The sequence below is a fragment of the Pezoporus flaviventris genome, unplaced genomic scaffold (genome assembly GCF_033815535.1).
Source record: "Pezoporus flaviventris isolate CSIRO_AGI_PZ_B2104156 unplaced genomic scaffold, CSIRO_AGI_Pfla_v1 ptg000115l, whole genome shotgun sequence".
NCBI classification, from domain to species: domain Eukaryota; kingdom Metazoa; phylum Chordata; class Aves; order Psittaciformes; family Psittacidae; genus Pezoporus; species Pezoporus flaviventris.
This window is the reverse complement of record NW_026892663.1, coordinates 437,837-448,996: the sequence shown is the minus strand read 5'-3', so window position 1 is coordinate 448,996 and position 11,160 is coordinate 437,837. Positions and strand designations below refer to the sequence as shown.

General features: G+C 50.5%; 1 pseudogene; it reads left to right on the top strand.

Moving 5' to 3' along the window:
- The first annotated feature begins 2,262 nt into the window (after window positions 1-2,262).
- On the top strand, window positions 2,263-3,224 carry LOC133282129 (olfactory receptor 5AP2-like; annotated as a pseudogene).
- Window positions 3,225-11,160: the final 7,936 nt, after the last annotated feature.

Here is an 11,160-nt window from a genome sequence, read left to right as displayed (position 1 = left end):
ATCCCATGAGGATGCCTCATGAGGCTGGACGTAGGTGAGATAAGAAGATAATAACAATTGAATGTAAGGATCAATTTATTACTCTACACACCTCATTCAGAAGGCTATCTCCTATTTTGGCCATGTAGGGACATGATCTGAATGGAGATCTGGACTGCCAGAGCAGTGAGCACTGGCTGGGCTGTTGCGTGCAGAGGGTGACGGGTTCTACTCTGCAGGAGTGACACAGGGGTTTAACTTTTGAATCTCTATAAACAGAGCTAAAGGAGAACACCCTGATGTGCAGGGACCATCCCACAGCACCTGAGCAAGAGAAGCAGGGCAGGAACAGAGACATGGACCACGTTCAACCAAGGCTCCAGAGCATCAGGAAAGCTGGTGATGAGGAGGCAGATTCAAGACCAAGCCAAGTCAGGTCGAGTCAATCCCTTTTTCAGGATCAGGTGAAAAAAATTCTAGAAAGATATATGAGAAATCCTAGGTGACCACCAAAAGATTGCATAGGTGTGCTGAACTCCTACTAAACTGGAAACCAGAACTCCTCTAGTAAAGCTCAATCTGCCTGTTCTGAGCTTAAATAGAGATGGGGGAACAATAGGAGGAGGGTGGGGATGGAGCCCCAGCTGAGGCTGGTCAGGGGGATAAAGGCCTGTTAGTTCAGCCTGGGACAATTCCTCCCTGCCTCAAAATGCCTGTTTTTCATCCTTGAATACAGTGGAAGTCCTGAGGCACCCGCTCAGCTGCTGGAATTACAGGCACTACATGTGAATAACCCCATTTGGGCTGGAAAACTGGGTTCACCCTCCACAGAGGGACATCAGCAGCTCCAGAGATGGAGTCACTTGTTCTTCATGTCCCATTTGAGGACTGTGTGCAAGATCTGGAATGTCTATAAACCCATTTTCATTGTGTATGTTCAGACCAAAACATTTGCATGGTCCCCAAGTATGTCAGAAGCATGCTATGAGCTGCTCATCACTGCTGCTGTGCAGCTGTGCTCAGGCACGGCTCACCCACTCCATGTCTCTCAGATTCCCAAGCACCACAATGCCTTTCAGAGGTGATTTCACACCCTTTGCTTTTCCTTTCCTTTTGTTTTCCTCTCCTAAAGCATGAGCAGCCCTGGAGGCTTCCTCCCAGGAGAGCACAGGCAACTGTATTTACAGCCCCAGCACCACAAGCTGGGCTCTTGGAGTGTGGCAGGAGCTCCCCTCTCTTCACATCAGGTGCTTAACAGAGCTGATGCCGGCACGTAGATGTTCTCTGCTGCATTTGGGATAAACCCTTGGCTCCCATCACTTGGTGGCAGAGGGAAGGCACAGGAGGTAACAACAACAAAAAGCAGAGCTTCACCTGCACTTAGGCAGTGGGCTTGCTCTGCATGTCCTCATGTAATCTGTGGTAAAGCTGTGTCAGAAAACAGCCTTACCAATGTGGGTTTTCTTTATAATAGTATGGAGTAATGTTTGATGCAGGTTGTGTTTCTTTTCCATAGGCAGCTTAAGCCAGATACATTGATTTATTCAAGAGTTAAATGAGGATGAATCTTATTCTGTTATACAGAAATGCAACAGTTCAGATTGTCATCAGAATATAGTCACTAACAAATCAGCCTTTAGAATCAGCTTGTTATAACAGCAACTCATTTTTAAAGCAAGAAACTGAATGCCCATTGGTTTAGGATGCTTTATCATGCTGGAGCTCAGGAAGGTATATATCATGAATTTACCAATGTCAATGTTATTTGTTGTTAATGATCTCAAATAGTTTGTTAAATGTGATTTGGTGACAGGAATGATAATCAAAAGCCAAAGGAAAATGTCTGGAGGTCATACATGTGTAAGCTGGGCTTTCACTGGGACTGAGAAATTCTCTTGCTTCACGTTTACGTGCAATCCTATGAGGATCCTCTGAGGTGTCTTCTGACACAGATTTCCTTCAAATTGAAAGTGATTAAAGATCTGATTCCTTGCTCAAACCTGAAGACACACCTGCTTGACTAAAGCCAGTGTTAGTTGTCCCACCACAGAAAAATAAAAATGCCATTTACTACTTCAATAAACTACCTGTTCTTTTCTGATTACCTCATCTGAAAAACATAATAGATGCATATAATTTTGGTTAGAAAATATATTAGAATAATCTAATGTGTGGCAGGTATAGTGGTCATTGATTGGAGTTAGATGTGGTCCAGATTTGAATGTCCATTTTTGATCAGTTTGATGTTTCTCTTCCTTTTGCCTCAGGAGGTAACACCTGGTCATGGGAGGAAATCACACCCAGATTAAATTCATCCTGTTGGGAATTACAGACAGCCCATGTGCCCAGGCTCCTCTTTTTGTCTTGTTTCTAGTGATTTACATTGTCACTCAGGTGGGGAACTTTGGCATTATCATCCTGGTTCCGGTGTCTCCCAGCCTCCACACCCCCATGTACTTCTTCCTCACCTCACTTTTGCCTTCACTGACATCTGCTATTCCACACTCATCTCCCCCAGGATGCTGGCAGACCTGTTATCAGAGGACAAAACCATTTCTTTCACTGGCTGCATGACGCAGTTCCTCACCTTTGCTTTCTTTGCTACTATTGAGTGTCACCTCCTGGCCATGATGGCCTATGACCGGCACGTTGCTATCTGCCAGCCCCTGCTTTATGTGACCATCATCTCCAGCCACGTCTGCTGGCAGCTGATAGCATCATCCTACCTATTTGCCTTCCTCAGTGCCATCGTCTACACGTGGTGCGTGTTTGGAGGTTCCTTCTGTGGTCCCAACCGCATCGACCACTTCTTCTGTGATGTTGTCCCTGTTCTAAAGCTTGTGTGCTCCGACACCCACAGCAGCGAGATGGTCATCTTTGCCTTTGTCACCATCAACGTGGTGGGCACGAGCATGGTCATTTTACTCTCCTACATCTCTATTATCTGTACTGTGCTGAGGGTGTGCTCAGCACAGAGCAGGGCCAGAGCCTTCCACACCTGCGCCTCCCATTTGATGGCTGTTTCCTTGTTCTTTGGGACATCATTCTTCATGTACCTACAACCTCCATCTAGCCACAGGAGCCTGGATAAGGTGGCCTCCATCATCTACACAATGGTCACCCCCATGCTCAACCCATTCATCTACAGCCTGAGGAACAAGGAGGTGAAGGGGGCTCTGCTGAAGTGCGGGAGAACATTCTTCAGCCACTGGCAACATAGAAGAGTTTTGTCATCTGGGACATGAACAGTTCATGTGCAGTGTGAAAGCCAATAGGGCACTGAAATACTGAGATTTTCCACTGATACTCATGACTTTACGGAAGTTCTTCCACAGTTTCTGCACAAAAGTCTATGATAGTACTGAATGAGAAACAGACCCCCAAAATCACACCATTCTTGGAAGAAAACCAAGAGGAGATTGAGCCTCAAAGTTCATTTCACTTCGCAGGCCCGCTCCTAGAAGAAGAAATTACCCTCAATTATCCCAGGCCTCTTTTCCTCACAGGAAACACCAATCAGCTTTATTCACATTTAACATTTGTCATTCATAAATGTGTATTTTCATTGCAAGATTCTTGACCTTGTTCCTCAGCCCCAGTAGAATTCCTCACTCTTACCTGTGAGTTCTTTATTAAAGCTGCTGGGGTGGGAGGGAAGAGGAAGTGCAGTTTTACATTTGCTTGCTGAAAAAGAGTCAGAGAAAAGGCTTCAAAAGATTGATTGCATTTGTTTGTGCCTTTCAAAGAGAAGAAGTTGGTGGGAATCAAGATCTCAAGCTGCACTGTTGCCTTCGCAAGGCGCGGCGACCTGGTTCAGGAACGGCACGGCGACCAACCCCAGGCCGCTCGGGCCATCAGCTCACAGACATCAGTGTGGTGGACGGCAAATGGCGTTTATTACTTCGCAACACAGCGTTATATACTCTGGGTTTGCAGCGTCACTTCCGTCTGCTTACATCACAAGCTACATACTATTGGCTATTAAACAGGGGGCTCTATCTTGGGGGCTCTATCTTTCCGTACAGCGTGATATCTTCCGGCCGCCAGGCCCTAACTACCTACATTTCCCCCCTCCCTATGCTTAATAAAACTAACTGGGTGTAACAACAGTATATGGTTGATGCTTTCACACAACACTGAAAACAGTTTCTGCAAACGCAATATATGCTTGAAATAGGGATGCAGAGCGCATCGGGCAAGGCACGTGAAACAAGTGATAGCAGAGAATGACAGGGTATAACTGGGGATAGACCAAAACTCTGAACAAGAACATTCCTAAAGCAACTGTTGGCGTTCTATGAGCATGATGTTAACCTTTCCCAAACGACTTTTGACAAATGACATCAGCTTATTCAATATACAGGGTCCAAAAATCAATGCTATCAGGATTGTTGTAACCGGCCCTAGCAGGGTAGATATCACAGGGGTAAGCCACGGTGAATTGGTGAACCAGGATGTGAACCAATTCTGTTCCGCCTCCCATTCCCTTTTTCGTTTTCTAGTCTCTCCCGTAGTTTGGCCATAGTATCTCTCACTATGCCAGTGTGATCGGCGTACAGACAACATTCTTCCTTCAGAGCTGCACATACTCCCCCTTTATGTTTTATATATGGTTTGGGTGACCCTACTTGAGCAGGGGATCTGGGCTAGATTATATCCCCAACATATGCCAACTAGAGGCTGCCTGGGCCTGCCCCTTTTTTCTGCTGTACAGCTCTCTGATCCTTCACATCAAGGTCTGGCATGGCATGTGTCCCCACGGCTCCACGCCTGCTGGGTTGCGGCCAACAGCGGAGCTAAAGGTTCTTCTTGGTGGCAAACACAGAAGCCAACCCAGTCTTGCCCTTGACTGTGGTAGCAGGCATTTGGTCAGCCTCAGTCCTTGCACCCTGTTGTCAATGCACAGTTTCACCTCCTTCATCCAGTAACAAGTCGCTACTACAGCAAGGCACACACAAATTTACATCAGCAGAGTAACTATTGCAGGGTGCAGCAGCATGTTGAAGATGCTGATGGCAGTGAAGGACTAGCCAAAGAAATTTCTTACCAGTGGAATTCTCCCCCCTCTTAAATTTGTTCCATCACCTGCTTTATAACACTACCATTGTATTAAAATCTTTCTAGTTTTTATTTTAGCATTTTCTAGCAGCTACTGCAAATTTCCATACTCTAACATCTTCTTTACAAGTGACAAATCTATACAATACAAGGTGCAGTTTCTTATTGGCAACTAGCTAGTAAATACAGGTGGTTTTATACACAAAATCACAACCTCTAATAATAGCTACTTTACAAGCACACATATTCAGGATGTTACTTTTCAGTTGCCCCCAAGTGATGTTTTGCAGTTATTTGTTCTTTCTCTTCCTCTATCTCATTCTGCTTGGGGTAATCACGGTCAGCTCCTGCAGCTGAGGCATCAGGTTTTTCCATTCGTCTGTCCAGCTCATGGCAAGGCTTGACAAACTTTGCAGGCAGTCACCATGGACCTGTAGGCAGGAGGACACAAATATACCCCCTCCCCCAGGTTATCAGTTCTTCAGTTCTTGAGAAGTAGACAGGTTACGTGCAGCATCATTACTCTCTCTCCCCCCTTCTTCTTTTTTTTTTTTTTTAGTCCCTGCAAAAGCCATCATTACTCCCACTAAAGTCCCATGTACAGAACAAGAACCCTGTGGAGACTAACAGCAAACCAGCTCCGAGAAGCATCATTGCAGTGCGAGGTGGCAGGCTCAACCTTAGTGGGCGTCCCCGCAGAGGCTCTGCCTCACCCACATCGCATGAGGCTTGGGCTTTTATACTGACCAAAATGCACACTCATTCCGACACAGGTGGCCAGCCTGCGCTGGGAGAAGTGTCCAGCAGTATCTACAGAGGTCTCCAAGGGTTGATAGAAACCTGGACATACTTATATTTACCAACTTCTAGTACATGAGTATCACAGAGAAACTGTATGGGCTCCCCCTGTCAATTGCAAGAAAAATCATAACATATGCAGCTTGAGTATAAGAGGATTTTAACGCATACATGGTCACCGTTTGTCAGGCCTCCTTAACTATTTTGAGATCAAGAGCTTCCCACTCTTTAGCCCCCTGCTGTGTAGTAAACACAGGATATGCAAAGATGCCCATTGCAGAAAATTCCCCAGTAATGATCACATATTTGGTTACCCATTGTTACAGCTGAGCGTCTCCAGGGCCAGTGAGTCTGAGCAGACCGACCTGGGAGACGAAGAGTCAGGGTCTGGAAGCAGAGGATATAAATCTGGCTCGGATTCAGGGGATTCGGGGGCTGATCCTGCGCCGAACTCGGGGTCTCCGTTGCTCGCAGCTGTGTCTTTCTTATCAGATGTCTCTCGTTCGGTATGTGGCCATCTGCAGACCTGGCTCCTCCGTGACTGAGTTAAAAATCTTTTCACTCTGGGGCATAGTGGGCTGGAGAGGCTCGCGGTTCCTTTAAATCTCCCACTAGCGCATGATCTCTATTTATTAGTGCGTGCTTCAAAATGGCGCCGCAATCGATCCGGCGCCGAGGCACCGCCCTCTTTCTTTCGGATTTCTCGACATTTATCATGCGTATCCCTTCTAATATACTTTCTCTGTCCTTTCCAAAGTCCCTGCTTTCGGAACTGGGGTGGTGGGGGAGCAGGGGGTTACACCTCCTCCGCGGCACCTTCTGATGGAGGGGGAGAAAAGGAAGGGGGGGGGGGGGTGGAACCCTGTGCTCCCGGTAGTTGGGGGGAACGAGTTGTAATCTTCCCCCGGTTTCAACCGACCGGGGACGTCTGTTCCTAGTTTCTCCGTTGCTACCGCGGCAGTTTTCTTTTCTGCCTTGTATCTTTTTATACAGTTCATTACTTCCCTCCGTGGTTTACCGAGTTTCTTTGCCTTTTTATAATCGTTAAGCACTGAGTCAAATAGTTCATCACCAAACTTTCGCCACTCACTCTCCTCAAATATTGTATTAGGATCTGCAAAAAAAATCTCTTAGCCTTCCCTAGCCACTAGACCTGCTAGCTGCTTTAGAGTCTCAGGCTCAATTCCCCGCTTTTATAAAAAGCACTGTAAAAAGTTCAGGGCTCAGTTCCCCACTTTTATAAAAGCACTGTGTCATAAATTGAGACCACAACGGATCATAAGCCAATTAAAATTTTATTAATTATAGCAAGTAGGATATGAGCAAAAACAGCGCTGGACGACAGGGGAGTCTGCGCTCCGACAACTGCTGTACTGAGCAGTTCAAACAGTCCCTTTTTATACATCTTTACTTCCGTGCTCATGAAGTAGTGGAGGTACTCTGCGCATGCTTCAGCTGTTGCTAGGGGGTCACTTCTGTCTCCTGGTGGTCGTTGAGGCTGAAGTAAGAAGTCTTCCTCCTTCATCCTATAGTTGACCTTTTACCCATACGTCCTTATATGGAGTTGTTTTATCTTATTTCTGCCAGTTCCTGAAACATCTTACTGTTATCTTTAGTCCACATCTGCTATGTTTGTATAAGCGGTACTTGGTTTAGTTTGTGTAAGTGATTGCGGTTATCTTATCTTGCACAAGCTGTGTCCGGTGACTGTTTGAGTAAGTGATTTCACATTTTTTGTTGCCTAACCTTTACATTGGGCTTAACATAAATCTTAATAAACAATACCCTTATTCTTAGTTTCTTACACCTAATCTTTACGTTGGGCTTAACGTAAATCTTAATAAACAATACCCTTATCCTTAGTTTCTTACAACAAACCTTTACATTGGGCTTAACATAAATCTTAATAAACAATACCCTTATCCTTAGTTTCTTACAACTGTAATAAGTCCAGGGCTACCTCTCGGGCCATTTTCATGGCCGGCCTTTTCCGGATCGTCTTCTTCTGGGTCGTCCTGTAACCTCGGTCTCCGGATCGGCCTCCCGACGCAGCAGTGTCTGGTTCGCCCCAGCGGCGGATTCCTTTTGGTTAGTCCAAGCACCCGGGTCTGTCACGCCACCGCAGCAGCATTGCCCGCGCTTCCCGGCCACTGCCACCGGCGCCGCTCACTCGCTGTTCCGGGTCCCCATTAGCCGGGGCCCTGTATCTGGGTCCCCGCTAACCGGGGCCCTGTATCCCGGGTCCCCGCTAGTCGGGGCCCTGTAATCCGGGTCCCCAGCGACCAGGGCCCTGTAGTCCGCGTCCCTGTTCGGGCGTCATTTGTAAGCGGTGAGGAGAAGCAGACAGGCCAACCCAATATGGGTGATAAGCAACTTCTAGTTTATTTGTGACGCAGTTCACACATATATAGGAGTGGTATTCAGCCACTCCTTCTTGGCATAACAGTATTGGTTAGCCCCCACAGCTTCCTCCACATTCTCCTCCCAGGTCCGGTCTCCGGCCACCTGTTGGGGCCACCCCCTGCCTTGCTTGCACAGTCCTCCAGAACTCTATGGTTCTGCTCTTAGAGTCATTCTGTAACACTGCACCTCTCTCTGCACGCAGGGCTACAGAGCTTTCTATTCAGTTCCTCAGCTCTGGGGAGCAGATCCGGTGCCCAACGGCGGGATCCAGGAAAGCCTCTGAGGCACAGAGGCTCCCAAGATCGATGTCCAGCAAAAGCCTCCTCCAGGAGCACAAGCAGCAGCAGCGCCGGCCAGCCAGGCTGTTACCGGCCGTGCTTCCGTCTGATCAGCAAAGAGCTCTATGCAAAGCGCTGTGTCTGACACCGGGGGTCTTTCCGTGGTGGCTGTGAAATACGCACCCAGCAGGGGGTGAGCTTTGGTGGGGCAGGACAGAGGAGTTTCAGTCCTACTGAAGGGCAGCCCTCTCGCAAGGCTTTGCTATGGCAGCTCGGCTGCAGCCCTGCTCTCGGTGGTCCCTGCACCCTCTGGTCTCTGGCAGTGTGCCCTGCCATGGCTGCACAGCTCTGCTGGGGAGGGTGGAGAGGAGAGGAGGGAAGAGGAGAAGGAAGCACAGTGCTGGGCGCCCAGGGCAACAGAGCTGCCAGGGCAGCACCCGGGGGCCTGTAGAGCCAGGGCCCTGGACCTGGAGGCCAGCTCTGTCAGAGGTGCACCGAGCAGTGCCCCGGGGACAATGAAAGCCTAGGCAGGAAGCGTGCCTGGGCAGAGGGAAGCGATGGGGGGCAGCTTTTCGGTTGGGTAGCTTGGCTCTGCCAAAGCTCTGCTCAGGTTCCTGAGCCTTTGCTTCGACACTTGCTGGTCAGAACGGCAGCGGGGAGCTGGGGGGACATGGGGACACGTCTGAAAGTCCTCTCCAAACACGGGGCAGGGGGGGGGAACACAATGCCTGCCACTGGGGGCCTGAGAGCGGGCTGTGCAGGAGGATGAGGGAAGGAAGCCCGAAACTGCTGGCTCTTGGGCACCCACACCCTGCCCAGGCTCTGTGCGCTGGTGGCAGCGATGCTTCCCGAGCCCAGGCAGGTTGAACAGCACCACCTGACATAGGGGCAGTTTGTTAATCCTCTGTGCGCCATTTGTTCCCAAAAAGCCCTGATCCTGTGGGGCTCTGACTTGACCTACATAGAAGATACTCTACTGGCATGGCTTCCTTGAGGACAGTGTCCAGACAGAGCTCTCCCCTTCTGCAAACTGCAGACAAACAGCATCACACCACTGCTACAAGCCCTTGGGACAGGCAGAAGTGATTAAATCAACTCCAGGTGGGGAAAGTCACAGAGAGAGAAAAAACCTTCCTGGGGCAGGACTGCAACTGCACAAGACACAGCTTCCTCTCCCCTGTGAGAGGAGCAGCTTCATTTCATTTTCTTTTTTCCTCTCTTAAAGGACACAAAAGTTGTTCCAGCTGCTATGTCTCGAACTGAGGCACCAACAGAGGCACCTTCCAAGGGAAGGCCCTGTGTTGAAGCACCCTCAGGAAGGATGAAGTGTGTGTGAAGGGGGGGCTGTAGGGTAGGAGGATGCTTCATCCTCAGCTGGAAACCTGGGCAACAACGCCAGACGCTTTCTGGGATGTTCAAGTGTTTAGTAAGAGATAGAGGAAGGTTTGAGGGTGAAAAATGGAGCCCCCTGGTCCCGCAGGGTCAGCGAGTGGCCCTGCTGCTGGCCCGGCTCCTTTGGCCACTGCTGGTGTCGCCTTCGAGCATCACTGGCGGGGCAGCTTCTTGGCAGGTGCAGCGGAGTCTTGAGAGCCACGGGTCTTCCTCTTGCGAGTGCGGTGGGGCCTGCGCTTGGAGCGGGCCCTGCCCCGGAGGGGAGCAGAGGCCCCGGGCACAGCCTGCCCTGGCTCCTGCTGCGCATCTTCCTGCTGCGCTGGGGTGGGAGCGGGGACGCAGGCAGGACCCCCCTGCACGGCAGCGGTCGAGGTGCTCGGGAGCGCGTCTGCGTCCGCGCTGCTGGAGGGGGCTGCTCCGGGCACAGGGGTCCCCAGCGTGCAGGCAGCGGGGCTGGGGCTGGGCTCGGGGCTCTGCTCCCAGCCCCCGGGGCGGTCAGAGCGGGTCACTCTGGTCGTCCTGATCCACTCGCCTCTGTGCTGGCTACCAGAGGAGCTGGTTCTCGCCACGAGCTTGCCCTTGCATTGCTCCTGGCAGGCCGTCCAGCTGGTGCTGGCCACAGGGCCGCCCTCCTGCCACCAGCTGAACTCAGACCAGCAGTCGCTCGCTCCGTGCGCCTTCTCCTGGCGGATCATGAGTTTCAGCGCTTCGTCCACGCACTCCTTCTCTGTGGCCTCAAGGAGCCTTCGCACGAACCTGGACGCGTGGCTCCGCAGCTCGGGGCGCAGCACCGCAACCAGGATGCCTTCCTCCAGGCCGTAGACGGGCAGCGCCTCCAGGATCATGCGTGTCAGCATGAACACCTTAAAGCTCTGCACGCCAAAGAACCGCTTCATCTCCCGAGACACCCAGGCGTTCAGCAAGAGCAGCAGCTGAGGGTGCTTCTGGAAAATGGACGCCCAGGCAGAGGCCGGGAAGCCCCCCACATACTGTGGCTCCATAGCACAGGGTTGGTGCACCCCGGGTGCTGCTGGCACTGGCAGTCCAGAAAGACCTTCCTCTCGGGCGCTGAGTGATGCTGCTGCACGGGCTCCTCTGAGACCTCCTCAGAGTCGTCTCCCACAGCAAGTGCCCTGTGGAAGTCACTGGGTGGAATAGAAGCAGTGCCAGCAGCAACGTCACAGGGCGTGGCTGGGGGAACGTCACAGGGCGTGGCTGGGGGCTGTCGCCATGGGCTCTGCACCGTATTTGC